This window comes from Vipera berus (assembly GCF_964194415.1).
Source record: "Vipera berus genome assembly, contig: HAP1_SCAFFOLD_197, whole genome shotgun sequence".
Classification (NCBI taxonomy): Eukaryota; Metazoa; Chordata; class Lepidosauria; order Squamata; family Viperidae; genus Vipera; species Vipera berus.
Window position 1 is genome coordinate 41,370 of NW_027673534.1, and position 13,649 is coordinate 55,018.

Below are 13,649 nucleotides of genomic sequence, written 5' to 3' on the forward strand. Positions count from 1 at the left end.
AGCAATAGCACTTTTCACTTACATACTGCTTCACAGTGCTTTGCACCCCTCTCCAAACGGTTTACAGAGTCAGCGTATTGCCCCCAACAATCTGGGTCCTCATTTTACTGACCTCAGAAGGATTGAAGTCTGAGTCAACCTTGAGCCACTCAGAATTGAATTCCTGGAGTGAGCAGTGAGTTAGCCTGCAATACTGCATTCTAACCACTGCACCACCATGGCTCTTATCTATGTTAACTATATCCAAATGCTGTGGATATAATTTACTTGGACTTCAGAACAGCATTTGATAAAATAGACCACAGTCTACTTCTTAATTAGATGGAACAATGTGGGATAGAAAGTAACACCACCAGGTTGATACTCGGTTGACCAACTACATTTAGCATGTAGTCCTTAATGGAACTACGTCTATGTGGAAGGAAGCTTGCACTGGGGTAGCTCAAGGTTCAAACTTAGTCCCAGTGCTCTTCAAAAACTTTATAAATGATTTAGATGAGGGGATAGAAGGGGTGCTCATCAGATTTACAGACAATACCAAACTGAGGGCAATTGCCAATACTTTGGAAGATTAGACTCATCTTCCAGAAGGATCTTGACAGATTTGAGCATTGGGCCTTTCCAACAAGATGCAGTTCACTGATGAGAAAAGCAAGGTTTTAGGCAGGAAAAAACAAATGCACAGGTACAGGATAGGCAGTACCTGGCTCCAAAGTAATATTGAGAGGGACCACTTAAGCATGAGCCAGCAATGTGCTGCAGCTGCAAAAATAAAAATAAAAAATGCTAATGCAATCCTAGGCTACATTAACAGAGGGACAGCATCAATATCACAAGTGACAGTACCACTCTGTACTGCACAAGTGAGGCCACACTTGGAATACTGCATCCAGTTTTGATTGCCACAATGATTAGATGTGTATTAGAAGATGGGTGGAGAGGCAGCAAAGGCTGTAAAGAGCTCCTCCAAAAGTAAAAGTTTTATTTTATTTTACTTTATTTTTATTTTAACTTTTTAACCTCTTAATATTGTATTTTAACCTACCCCTTTTTAACTTTTTAAACCCATTTTTAACCCATTTTAACCTTTTAAACCACAGTTTTAAACTTATTTTTAAACCTGTTTTAACAAACCTGAATGGGGAAAAGAAGGAAGAGACAGCACTCTGCAGCAGAAAGTATATCCAAGCCTTTGAAGCAGCAGAAAATGGAGGATTATATTGCAAACAGACAGTCTGCTCCAGTAAGTAACTCATTCGCAGGCACCTTATCAGATAAATTTAATTTATGTGACTCATTGGAATGGGACTTACAAACTGAACTGGAGAGCAGACAGCGTGTGGAGTTGTCCTCCTCCCTCTCGGAGAATGGCTCCCCTCCTTGGAATCCGAAAACAGCCTTTTTTACACAGGAGGGAGATGTAGCAAATTTGAAGGGGGAAAATGTGACAGACTTCCTCTCTAGACAATGTTTGCTTACAGCTCAAACTGTAAACTCAATATATGATCTCTTGTCAATTGTCATAAATAAGGTCGACTGCCTGAAAGAATCTTTTGCAAAGTTTGTTAGGAGCCACCCAAATACTGTAGAAGGACTTGGGAGGATAACCATGGACAGACATGGGATGGCTAACTCAGAAAATGAAACTAGAGAAGGATCTTGTTCTCCTCCCAAACATTTGAACACCTACAGAGAAAACACTCAGGCAAAGGTCTAAGAGATGACCAATATAACTACAGTCTGCAAACTAACCAGGTTACTTTGCAAATTTATGACAAGAGAGTAAATAGAGGGCATTGGAGCAATAGAAAAGCTATTAGGCTGTCCCTGAGCCAGCTGCTCCACTGTGAATTCACTCTGATAGATCTACTACATGCAGAGTGGCTGCCAGCAAGAACACAATGTATGAGAATTCTCCTATCATTCAAGCAGCCCACAATTCCCTCCATGCTCTTCAAAATGAAGCCCTTTCTGAGCATCTTCTCAATATTTCCAATAAGGGTCTTTTGCTCAGAAAAAGTGTGCCCACTCCTGAAACAGCGTCACCAAGAGGGAACTGTCGCTTTAAATCTAGGCTGCAACAGCCCTCACACTACTAAGCCTGAGGCTGCTGCAACTGAACTGATCCTGAGAAAGCAAAGAAGCAATATACGAACTGTGTTACCCACAGCTGCAGGAACTGCTGAGGATGTGCCAGAGGAAATGTTGATTGACCTATTCAGTGCATTGCCAGAACCTGAGCAAGTTAACATCATTCAAAGATTGGATGACCTAAAAGAGGCACTGACAACAACTCAATCTACAGCAAAGCCTCTATTTAATTTGGCTCCACTAACCACACAACCTTGTGACAAGATATTTAATCAACGATCTGCCTTTACCTCAACAGTAAAAAAAAGGTGTTGTCACACAGGCTGAGAGTGGGGTAACTGCACTGAATGACCCAGCCTCTGAGAAACAACTGAAAGACAAAGGGCTTCATCACACAGTGCCCCCTAAGCTGACAAACAGTAAGGACATAATCCAGTTTACATCCTCATTTGATTTAGAAGTTCCCACAACATCTTTCCACAAGATGAACCCTCAGCCATGCCCCTCCAAAAATGACATAAATCTACATTTATAGACTTAAGCCAGAGTACCTGCCCATTGGAAAGAAAATCATTCTTGGAGCAAGAGCAGAGGCACACTGGCAACCGAGATATAGAGGAGCAACAAGTTCTGCAACCCATGAGGAGAAATATCGAACCTCACAACAACTGTGTTTATATGGGAAGCTTAGATGATATTTTATTTTTTTTATTTTTTTTTATTTTTAATTCCATTTATATCCCGCCCTTCTCCGAAGACTCAGGGTGGCTTACAAGCTTAGCAGTAGCCTTCATTCTATGTATATGCCTGCTTATTAGGGCTTTCACACACACCCCTAAGCGGCATTATTACAAAGTCAGCTTATTGCCCCCAACAATCTGGGTCCTCATTTTACCTACCTCGGAAGGATGGAAGGCTGAGTCAACCTTGAGCCTGGTGGGATGCGAACCTGCACTAATTGCAGGCAGCTGGTGTTACTTAAGGAGGCATTAGCCCACTGCTCCAATGTCAAGTTGACATCTGGCATTTTTACCATCTCCAATGTTTTTTTACCAGCTCCAATGTCAAGTTTTTTTACCAGCTCCAATGTCAAGTTGACATCTGGCATTTTTACCATCCAATCAACCAAGTCAGACAACCTTGCCTCTGAGAACCCCATACAGTTGATGACCTGGAACATAGCTGGCTGGAAAGGGATGGTTGATGGTGGACTAATGAGCTTTCTCTCTAGATTTGACATAATAGCCTTTCAAGAAACCTGGCTAACTGAAGTGGATGAACCAGTACAATTGCCAGGCTTTCAGGGATGGGCCTCCCCAGCCCTAAAAACAAAGAACAAAGGGAGACCCTCTGGTGGGCTATGCATTCTTATAAAGCAAGAGTTGCAATGGCAGGGAGAGAAATTATATAACGAAGATAAGTATCCATACTTTCTAGCTGTCAAATTTGAATATGACCAGTTTGAGTTAAAATTGGTAAATGTGTACATTCCTCCAAGCACATCCCAGCACTATAATACTGAATATTGGATGGGCTTGGAAGTTATCTTAGAAGATATTTCTATACTGTACCCTCAGTCCATAGTGGTATTATTAGGAGATCTGAACACTAGACTGGGTCCCTCTCTGTATGACCTTGCCCAGAAGAAAGGAATCCCAGGGGAGTTCTTTGATAACCATCCTCAGTGGCTCTCGAGAGACTGTAAAAGTAATGCCGCTGGCCTGCTCCTAGTCTCCTTAATTTTTAAGGCTAATCTCCAAATTTTGGGAGGTAAGGACAAGAATTATACATACCCTTATACATACCACTCAGCCAATTCAAGTAGTGTACTGGATCTCTTTTGTGTGTCTAGAGATAAGGCTGACCTCTTCTCAGAGGTCACAGTACACCTTAGTGACAATAGCGATCATCAGCCTGTAAGTGTGACATTGCGAGGCCGCTCAGATTTAAGACCATATAACATGGCTGACAGATGGCTCACCAGAAAGGTAGAGGTGACCCAAAATAAAAGGTTAATTTGGGCCAAAGTTGATACTAAGGCAATATTAGAATGCCTTAAAACAGAGAATGCTACTAAGTGGGCTAGAACAATATAGTCATCTACTACTGACTGGATGTCTGCCTTCAATGCATTCTCCAATCTTTGTAACACTGAAGAAACACCTAACAGCTAAACCTACTACAAAAAGAGCCCAAGTGGGTAGACCTCGCTGGTTTGATCCTGATTGCCAGCGACAGAAAAAGAAATTGAAGGCAGCCACGAGGTTTGCCCAGAGGAATCCTACTGCCCATATACAAGCTAAGATGCTGCACACAAGAAGGGAATATAAAAAAAACTATAACATTAAAGAAAAAATGTTTTGCCATTTCAATCTGGTCAGAACTTGAGTTGGCTGCCAGAAGTCATAATTCAGTATTATTTTGGCACTCTGTAGCAGGTATCCTGAAGGAACGGAGATTTGCATTTGACATACCAATCTCTGCCGCGGACTGGGAGAATTATTATCAGTGCTTGTTTGCCCCCACCGAACCGGTAAATAAATTATTTTTAAACAGTGATTTGGTAAATCCTAGAACTCTCCCCCCTTGGCCACCAGTCTCAGAAAAGGAGATACAGTCCATCATTAAAAGCTTAAAGAGCAATAAAGCCCCAGGCAAGGATTTTTTACCAGCAAAATTATTTAAGAAATTTCCCAACTGGTGGGGCCCTGTATTAGCAGGTCTTTTTACACACATAAATAACACCTGCCATATACCAGATGGGTGGAAGATGGCAATAGTTGTCCCCATATATAAAAAGGGGAATAAAAAGGATCCTAGTAATTATAGGCCCATCAGCCTGATTGACATTGTAGCAAAAATATATGCTAGGTACCTTTTGAACAGAATTGAAATCTGGGTAGAGGAAAACAACATCCTCACAGAAGAACAAGCAGGTTTTAGACAAAACAGATCTACTATTGATAACTGCTTTGTCTTGAACCATCTAATTGCCAAATATGCCTATAAGAGGAGACCCGTTTGCTGCTTTTATAGACCTTACAGCAGCATTTGATATGGTAAATAGAGACGTACTATGGAGTAAATTGACATCTCTTAAAATAGAACCCAGACTACTGGCTTTGATTAAAGCCCTTTACACAAGTACCTGTTTGAGGGTGCGGTATGGGGTTAATGGGGCCCTGACTAACAGGATTCACACAAATAAAGGGATAAGGCAAGGGTGTATCCTGGCCCCATTATTATTTAATTTATACATCAATGACTTGCCAGGGTTAATGAAGGATACCATGGTACACATGCCAATGATCCTAAATACTTACTGTAACAGCTTGCTTTATGCTGATGATATGATTTTATTATCATACTCACAAGTAGGATTACGTAGGCTATTAAGAAGATTCAGCTCTTATTGCCAGGATAACTCCCTAATCATTAGCAAATCTAAATCGAAAATAATGGTGTTTGGAAGAAACCATCAGAGACATAAGTGGCAATTAGATGGTGAACCAATTGAGCAGGTTAATACCTTTGTATATTTGGGAGTAACTTTTTCCAAGACTGGATCTTGGGCCTGTCATCATCAACGGAGTACATTTAGAGCAAAAGCCTGTTTGAATTTATTGCTCAAACTAAAGAACCATAGTTACCCAGGGTCCCTAGCTCCATTACTCAAGGTTTATAAGGCTAAGGTTACGACAATGCTCTTGTATGGAGCAGAAATTTGGGGTCTTTACTCAACCACAGTTTTAGAAAAAACACAGTCCCAGCATTTGAGATGTATTTTGAGTGTAGATCCAAGAACATCTGCTGCAGCAGTTAGAGCTGAATTGGGAATTCATACAATTCAGGCATTATCTAAAATTAGAGCTTATAACTACTGGTGCAAAGTTAATGAAATGGAGACTGATAGACTCCCCAAATTATGCCTACTAGAGCAAATAAAACTACAATCACAAATCTCCTGGATCATCAAACTAACAAATTTTGTAAGAAGCTGTGACCACCATTTGAGACCTTCACAGCTGGCTTCTAACAAGCAAACTCAATGGGGAAGCCAGCAAAACTTGCAAGTCATGGTGATGTGACATTGCACTTAATGACCATGGTGGTCTGCTTAATGATTAACTGACATTGTAAGACAGGTGTGGTCATGTGATGTGTCACTTAATGGCTGCATCACTTAACAACAGAGTTGACAATTGCACTTGTTAAGCAAGGACTACTTGTATGTTGTAAAAATAAGTAAAAAAAACATATGTAGAAAATAGTTTTATGCATACAAAGAGATATATTTCAGTAGGTATAAAATTTCTTTTAGCATTTCGGCTTCCTACCAGTGATGAACAATCAGCAATTATTCGCTAACCCCCAAAAATGAATAGAATAAAATATGGTAGAAGGTGATGATGCTTACAAAAGAAAACAGATTGGCTTTTCTTATTGTACATGATAAATTTACCAGCGCTAAATAAAAATAGCTCTAGAAATCTATTACAGGTGGCCCGCAACTTACAAAAGTTCATTTAGTGACAATTCAAAGTTACAACGGCACTGAAAAAAGTATCTAATGACCATTTTTCACACTTACAACTGTTGCAGCATCTCTGTGGTCACATGATCAAAATTTAGATGTTTGGAAACTGACTCATATTTATGACAATTGCAATGTCCTGGGATCATGTGATCACCTTTTGCAACCTTCTGACCAGCAAAGTCAATGGGGAAGCCAGATTCACTCAACACCTGTGCTACCAACATAACAATGCAATGATTCACTTAACAACTGTGGCAAGGAAGGTCATAAAATGAATCAAAACTCACTTAAATGTCTTTTCATCTCAATTGTGGTCATAAGTCGAGGACCTCTTCTATATTAATTATATTACATTAATTATATTAATTATATTTAATTACATTAAATTACATTATATTGTATTATAATTCACACATACAAACACATCCAATTAAAAGTTGCTCTGTCAATTAAAACAGAGCAATGTGACTGAACAGCTGATTGTTTAGAAAGTACAGGTAATCCTTGCTGAATGACCAGATGCAATTATGACTTTTTTTCCCCCATAAACTCGGCTTTTTGGTCAGTTTCCAGCAAAAAAAAAACACCCATAGGAATGCACTGACTTGCTTAATGACCCCTGCACTCACTTTATGACCATGTCACTCACTTAACTACCACAAAAAAAATTGTAAAATTAGGTCAGTCACAAGGATGCCTCAATTTGCAACTGTCATATCTTCATGGAAAGTCCAGGCTCCAAATGATTCTATAATACAAATGATTCTACAATACTCAGAAGAGGGGTTGCAGGAATTCATTTAATACATGAACACATTTTCCACCTGTTAGAGGTGTAGAAACCACTCCACGTAAGACTACGTAAATGCAAATGTTTGAATCAGAACACATGATCCATAGGTTTTTATGTACGGTGTTTTTTTCCCCAGCATCCTGAGATCATGCCATCTAAAATACTGTAGATCCACAAGTTTTCTGAATGAATATTGATCAAAAAAGCATAGGGCATAATCATCTATTGTCTTTTGCTTGTTGTTCATGTAAATCTTTTTTGTATGTGTGCCCTCTTGTGGTCATAGTTATCTTTAATCATCTTGAGAGGAATTTAACAAGTAGACTTTTTCAAACAATGCCATAATTGTAAGAAAAGTTCTTGAAACAATGTTTCTGTAGTCTCACCTGTGCACAAATCATTCAGAATGCTTCATATGTTGTGTAGAGCTAGAAGTCGTATAATCAATGGAATAATGCCACTGGGGAAAAAAAAGACAACTAATTCTAGTTTCTGATCTGAAAACTATCATCGGGATTAAAGTAGTGGAAGAAAACTCAGTAATAACTGCATTTCTATTGATCTCCTTAAAATTCCAAGATATAATTTAATATTTCCCATTAAAACTTAGAATTCATAAGGGAGAGTAGCTATGGTTTGGAGAGGATTGTTCTTAAAAAATGAGCATGAACGACTTTTGAGCCTTTACCATTTAAATCTTAAGAATAATGTGGATAATTTATTTTGGCTAATTCAGTAATTTTCAAAAATTAATGAATTTAGTTTCTTTACAGTTACATTTGTGATTGCTATATAATATCACAATGGCTACATTTTTTGCCTTAGTAATTCTCCAAGAAAAACAGTATAATATATATTTAAAATATTATGCTCCCTACACAATGAGAGAATAATATATTTTTTGTGACACAGCACAAACATGTTTGGCACAAGTAACATCTTAAAATGAAAGGTGAGAATTTAACAATGAAATAGTGTTGAGTTATAAATGAAGTTAAAGGACTTTGATAAAATTAGATCGACCAATAATCTATGTCAGTATAAAGCAGTTCCATATACTTTATTATTTAACTGCTGAGCACAGATCAATTTAAGAGATCACTGACTGACAATCTGTTGTGATATACTGACTCCAGAGTTAGTCTTGGAATAGGAAAAATGAGGTATTTTTTTCATCCCATTCAATGCATCTAAGATTCAAATAATTGACTGAATGAATCAATTAATTAGACAGAAGCTGAATTAAACAGAGCCCTCATAATAGCAAATATATAATCTTCCTCTGCTCACATGGAATTCCATTTTAGGTTCCAGTCAAGAGATAAAGTAAATGAATAACTTAATTTTAATCCAGGGATCCTATTTCCCTGTTCAGGCACAAGGTCAGCTAAAATGTTATATCACAAATGCAATGCACGCATGTACAAAAAGGGTCACGTTTGGGATGCATTAGCGCCATAATATTTTGCAGTTGCTTGTGCTTCACACTGTTAATTTAAGAATGCATAGAACCAACCTAGTTCTCTGGATAAAATGCTGCTTCTGTTATATTAACTCATGCAGAAAACCATAACATTTATTAATCATTGCTTAGGTTATATTAGTCTCTTTACTGATACCATTTTCACTTAGTCCGCACCATTTCTTTCTAACTATCTTTGAGTTTTTATTTGTCTGAGTATTACTTACAAAACATACCATTTTTTAACAGGGAATGGTTTGTAAACATGAAATGATGTCAACCCACCAGAAAGATAGCTAAGTCAATTCAGTGCATTCTCTAAAATGTTACCAGAAGGAGAACATTTAAATGATTGCCAATAGTTTCTCCCTGTGTGTATGCAACATATATATATAAATTTATCCAACTTGTATGTTTCACAATGCTCCACAATGATCTATCCTATTTAATAATTCTCATTTGGCATTCCCATCCCAAACAACATTTTCTTAAATGGATGAAAGATGCTTTTTAAAATTTCCAAATGTCTCTCGGAATTAAATGTCACACAGCATTAGTATTAATAATTTATCCTACTGTTTTTCAGTTTATGGGCTTACAACTTCCTTGGAAGTTAGTACTTAATGCCATTTAAAGTCATTTCATCAAACTGTCATTGAAATTATGCATGGTGAAAAACTATTTTCAGAATATGAGGAAAATCTCAGTCTTTTCTCTTGCAAAGAAAAATAGCCCTGTCAAATCCATTATACTTTAATCAAATTACCCTAAACAGGCTAGGCATGTCAATTAACTACCTATTTCTAAGGGGAAGGGAAGAAAAATAAAATTAGCTCAATAGATTTTAAGAGTAAGTCAAAAACTTTATATGTGTATTATTGCCAATTTCAGGAATAAATTTATATATTCAAATTTATATAAGCAAATGTAAACAAGTTTCAAATAGTTGCATTAATTATGGTTGTATCTGACAATCACTATGTTGGGGAACATGGTGCTTTCAGAGAATTATAAAGACAAGTTTTCCTAGTCTGGATAATTATTTACAAACTAACAATCTATACACAACATAGAAAAAGCTTAAAGAGTTGTGACTAAGTCAGAAGGTATTATATTTTTACTCTTATTTAAATCTCCCGCATGGAATAAATAAGTGCATCAGAGGACAAAAAATCCCTTTTAACCTTGCTCTGCTGGGTTATTACAGAACTGCCCATCTCCCACAAAGACAGACTCTTTGGCAACATCCAGGAAACTTTTTACCAAAAAGAGGTATTTAAATAATTAAATAAAATAAACAGGTTTTGATGTGAACCAATTTGTTTTGTCTGTCCTAAGTTAGAAGAGAAATTAGAAACTAAACTTTGCCACAAAGAAGAGGGAGTCAAGCTATTCTCCAAAGCACCTGAAGGCAGGACAAGAAGCAGTGGATGGAAACTTGTCAAGGAGAGAAGCAACCTAGAACTAAGGAGAAACTTCCTGACAGTTAGGACAATTAATCAGTGGAGCAACTTGCCCCCAAAAGTTGTAAATGCTCCAACACTGGAAGGTTTTAAAGAGAGACTGGCCAAAGTAGGAGTGACTGGTCAGTGCACCCTGATCCAGGAGGGGGGGGGGAACTGACACACAGACCAAAGTTGTGCAAATTCAGGAAGATCCTCAGATTGTACACAAAGCCTACCTGGAGTAGAACAACCCCAGCTAGGGATAAAGATGGAAAATCCTTGTGTCCAAGAGGACCTAAAACCCAGAGAAACTCTTTCTTGCTTGGGTTATGCTAAGGTCTATTCTTCCCCATGCAGACCCCACAGCCTCCAGGGACCAAGACCAAGGATCTCCTTAGCATCACATGGGGCAATTGTTCTCTTTCTTAGCTCAATTTATTTCATGGGATTGATGTTTTGAGAATAAAATAAAGGAAGACACTTCTTTGAGGTCTTAAAAAAGAAAGGTAAGATGTAAATTCAAAAATAAATAACATTATTAGAACTGATTCAACATTATTTGGATTTTTGTCCCAGTTTTGTTTATTTTGGGTGGGACAGAGCACTTGCATTTAATTGTTGCATCATTCTAGAATTCTACTGGGAATGGGAGTGAATAATTCCAGAATATCTGGAACACATTCTGAATATTAGTAATCTGAGATGGAATCCTACTGAAGTGGATATTTTTATTACTATCTCAGAGAAAGGCAATGTATTTTAAAAACTAAAAAGTGAAGCAAGAGGTTTTTTTAAAAAAAATTGGAATAAATTTGTTTTCCTGTAATCCATCTCTAGGATGTTAATGGCAGAAGTAGAGTCAGTAAATTGCTTATTCCTTTTCAGCAATAAAAGAGAAATTACCTTCACGCTGTTCTGTCTCCTGCGCTCTCTCTCTCTCTCTCTCTGTCACACACATACACATGCTAGATAGCAAATTACTATATATTTAGGATTTTTAGTTGGGTAGAAAATAGTATTTACTTAGGGAAGGGGGGAAAAACCTAATATATGTGCCTGGAAGAAGAGAAGAATGCGCCTAAGTTTTCTTTTCTGCACAACCTCAGTTGGAAAGTGAATCTGAAAATTATCAACCCTTAATTGATGCCAGCTTTAGACGCACAGAGACATGAATAAAAGTAAAAATAAAAATAAAAAAGCTTCATTTGAGAATGCATATGAGACAAATGGTCAGCCTATAACCTATGACCACACATTTATAGTTTTTATACTATGTAGAACCATAAGGGAACAAAAAAAGTCTTTTCCAGTCTTTACCTTTTCGCTTTCAGAAGCATTAACTTAATGATGTCTTCGTTTACAACACCATTTCTCACATAGGCATTCAGACTGTTGTGAATGCACTTCTAATTGCATTAGTTCATAAAAGTGGATGGAAAAAAATACTAAAATACTGTGCTAAGCTCCTATGTTACCCATAATCATGAAGTGTCAATTTAATAAAATCTATATGGGAAAAAGGGACGTGGTGGCTCAGTGGGTTAGGACGCTGAGCTTGTCGATCAGAAGGTTGGCAGTTTGGCGGGTCGAATCCTGAGTGCCGCGTAACAGAGTGAGCGCCTGTTACTCGTCCCAGCTTCTGCCAACCTAGCAGTTCGAAAGCACGTAAAAATGCAAGTAGAAAAATAGGGACCACTCTGGTGGGAAGGTAACAGCGTTCCGTGCACCTTTGGTGTCTAGTCATGCCGGCCACATGACCACGGAGACGTCCTTGGACAAGTGCTGGCTCTTCAGCTTTGAAACAGAGATGAGCACCGTCCCCTAGAGTTGGAAACGACTAGCAGGCATGTGCGAGGGAACCTTTACCTTTACTTTTATATGGGAAAAACCAAGGCATTAAAGAGCGAAATAGGAGTATATTTAGGCAACACAAGCCATCAGAGGTTGCTACTCTCCCTTTTTCTTTTTCTTTTTTTTAAAGAACTTCTGCAAGATTTAAGATTTGGTACTATGAAGTAGGTTAACAGACAGAAGGATGGAAAAAGGTTAAGGGACAGAATGAAAAATCTTTATTAAAAAAATTCTTAATAAATTTCTGAAGCTGCACATTTAACAAGGTGGTACAACATTTACTACAGATATATAGTAAATAGAATGTCAATGGAAAAGATAATGAATGTTAATTTGCCATCTGCACAGTTTCGTCTGTGATATACACTGTAAATCCCTGTCGGACTCAGTTTTTATAAAAAATAGGGTAATGGTTTTAGGGACAAAATTGACATGATTATAAAGGCTGTCAGATCCAACAGTGAGTACATTAGTCTAGACTGACAGAAACCTAATGAGGATCACTTTTCTATGACACATTATGATGGGTGTTTCACAGTACAGAATGAAGAACAGCCATTTGTGGAAGTAGCTTGCCAAGCACATTGAGATTAGCTAGTATATCAGGAATACCCTTCACTTCTGGCTAACCTGAAGGCAGTGCTATAGCTATATATAGAAGAAAGAAGCAAAGAGATTAATTGGTTTCCAACTCTTACACAATGTTTTGCTCCCCTGCATGGAGCAGCTTGGAAAAAAGTAATGTGGCATTATTTCCTTTGCAGTGAAAATGCTGTTTTTCACTTGATAATGCGAACAAAGCCTAAGATTCTGCTGGAGAAAAAAAAAAGCAGCAGCCAGCAGGTAGAAGCAACGAAAAGAGATCTGCTAGCGCACAAAGAATTAAATTTTGAGAGGAAAGCCTACAGATTGGAAATTAGGTTGGTTTAAGATTATCATTAACAGACGTCCAAAAGGATCTACAGCAGGTTATAAGCCAGTTAGTTTAAGTTCAATTTCATGGAAAAGCTCATATACTATTTTTAGGTATCAGTTGGGAACACTAAAGAAAAGAGCGTGCCTTGATTAAGAATGGGCAACCTATGGCTGAGAGGGTCTGGCCATGTTTCACTAACTGAGCTAATAAAAAATGTCATTTGGAGATATTAAAGCAGAGGGATACAAAGGAATGGAGTCAGCATTCTAATTAAATTTTCAGAACCACTATGGGGAACTTTTACTATATAGTGATGGTCCAAAGAGAATTTCAGAGAAATGGGGGAAAGATGTGTCTTCTACTGAATGCCATATATTAACATTCAGGGTCAGCAACAAATGTCTTAGCACAGAAAATTTGTTTTAAGCCTGGGAAATTATCATCCAGCAGGAGACGAACAACACTGCTAAATGTGTTGTTTCAGAGACAACAATCTGGTCAACTGGGATGATCCAGTTTTGAGCCTGAGGGAACAAAATGGAGACGTAGAATAT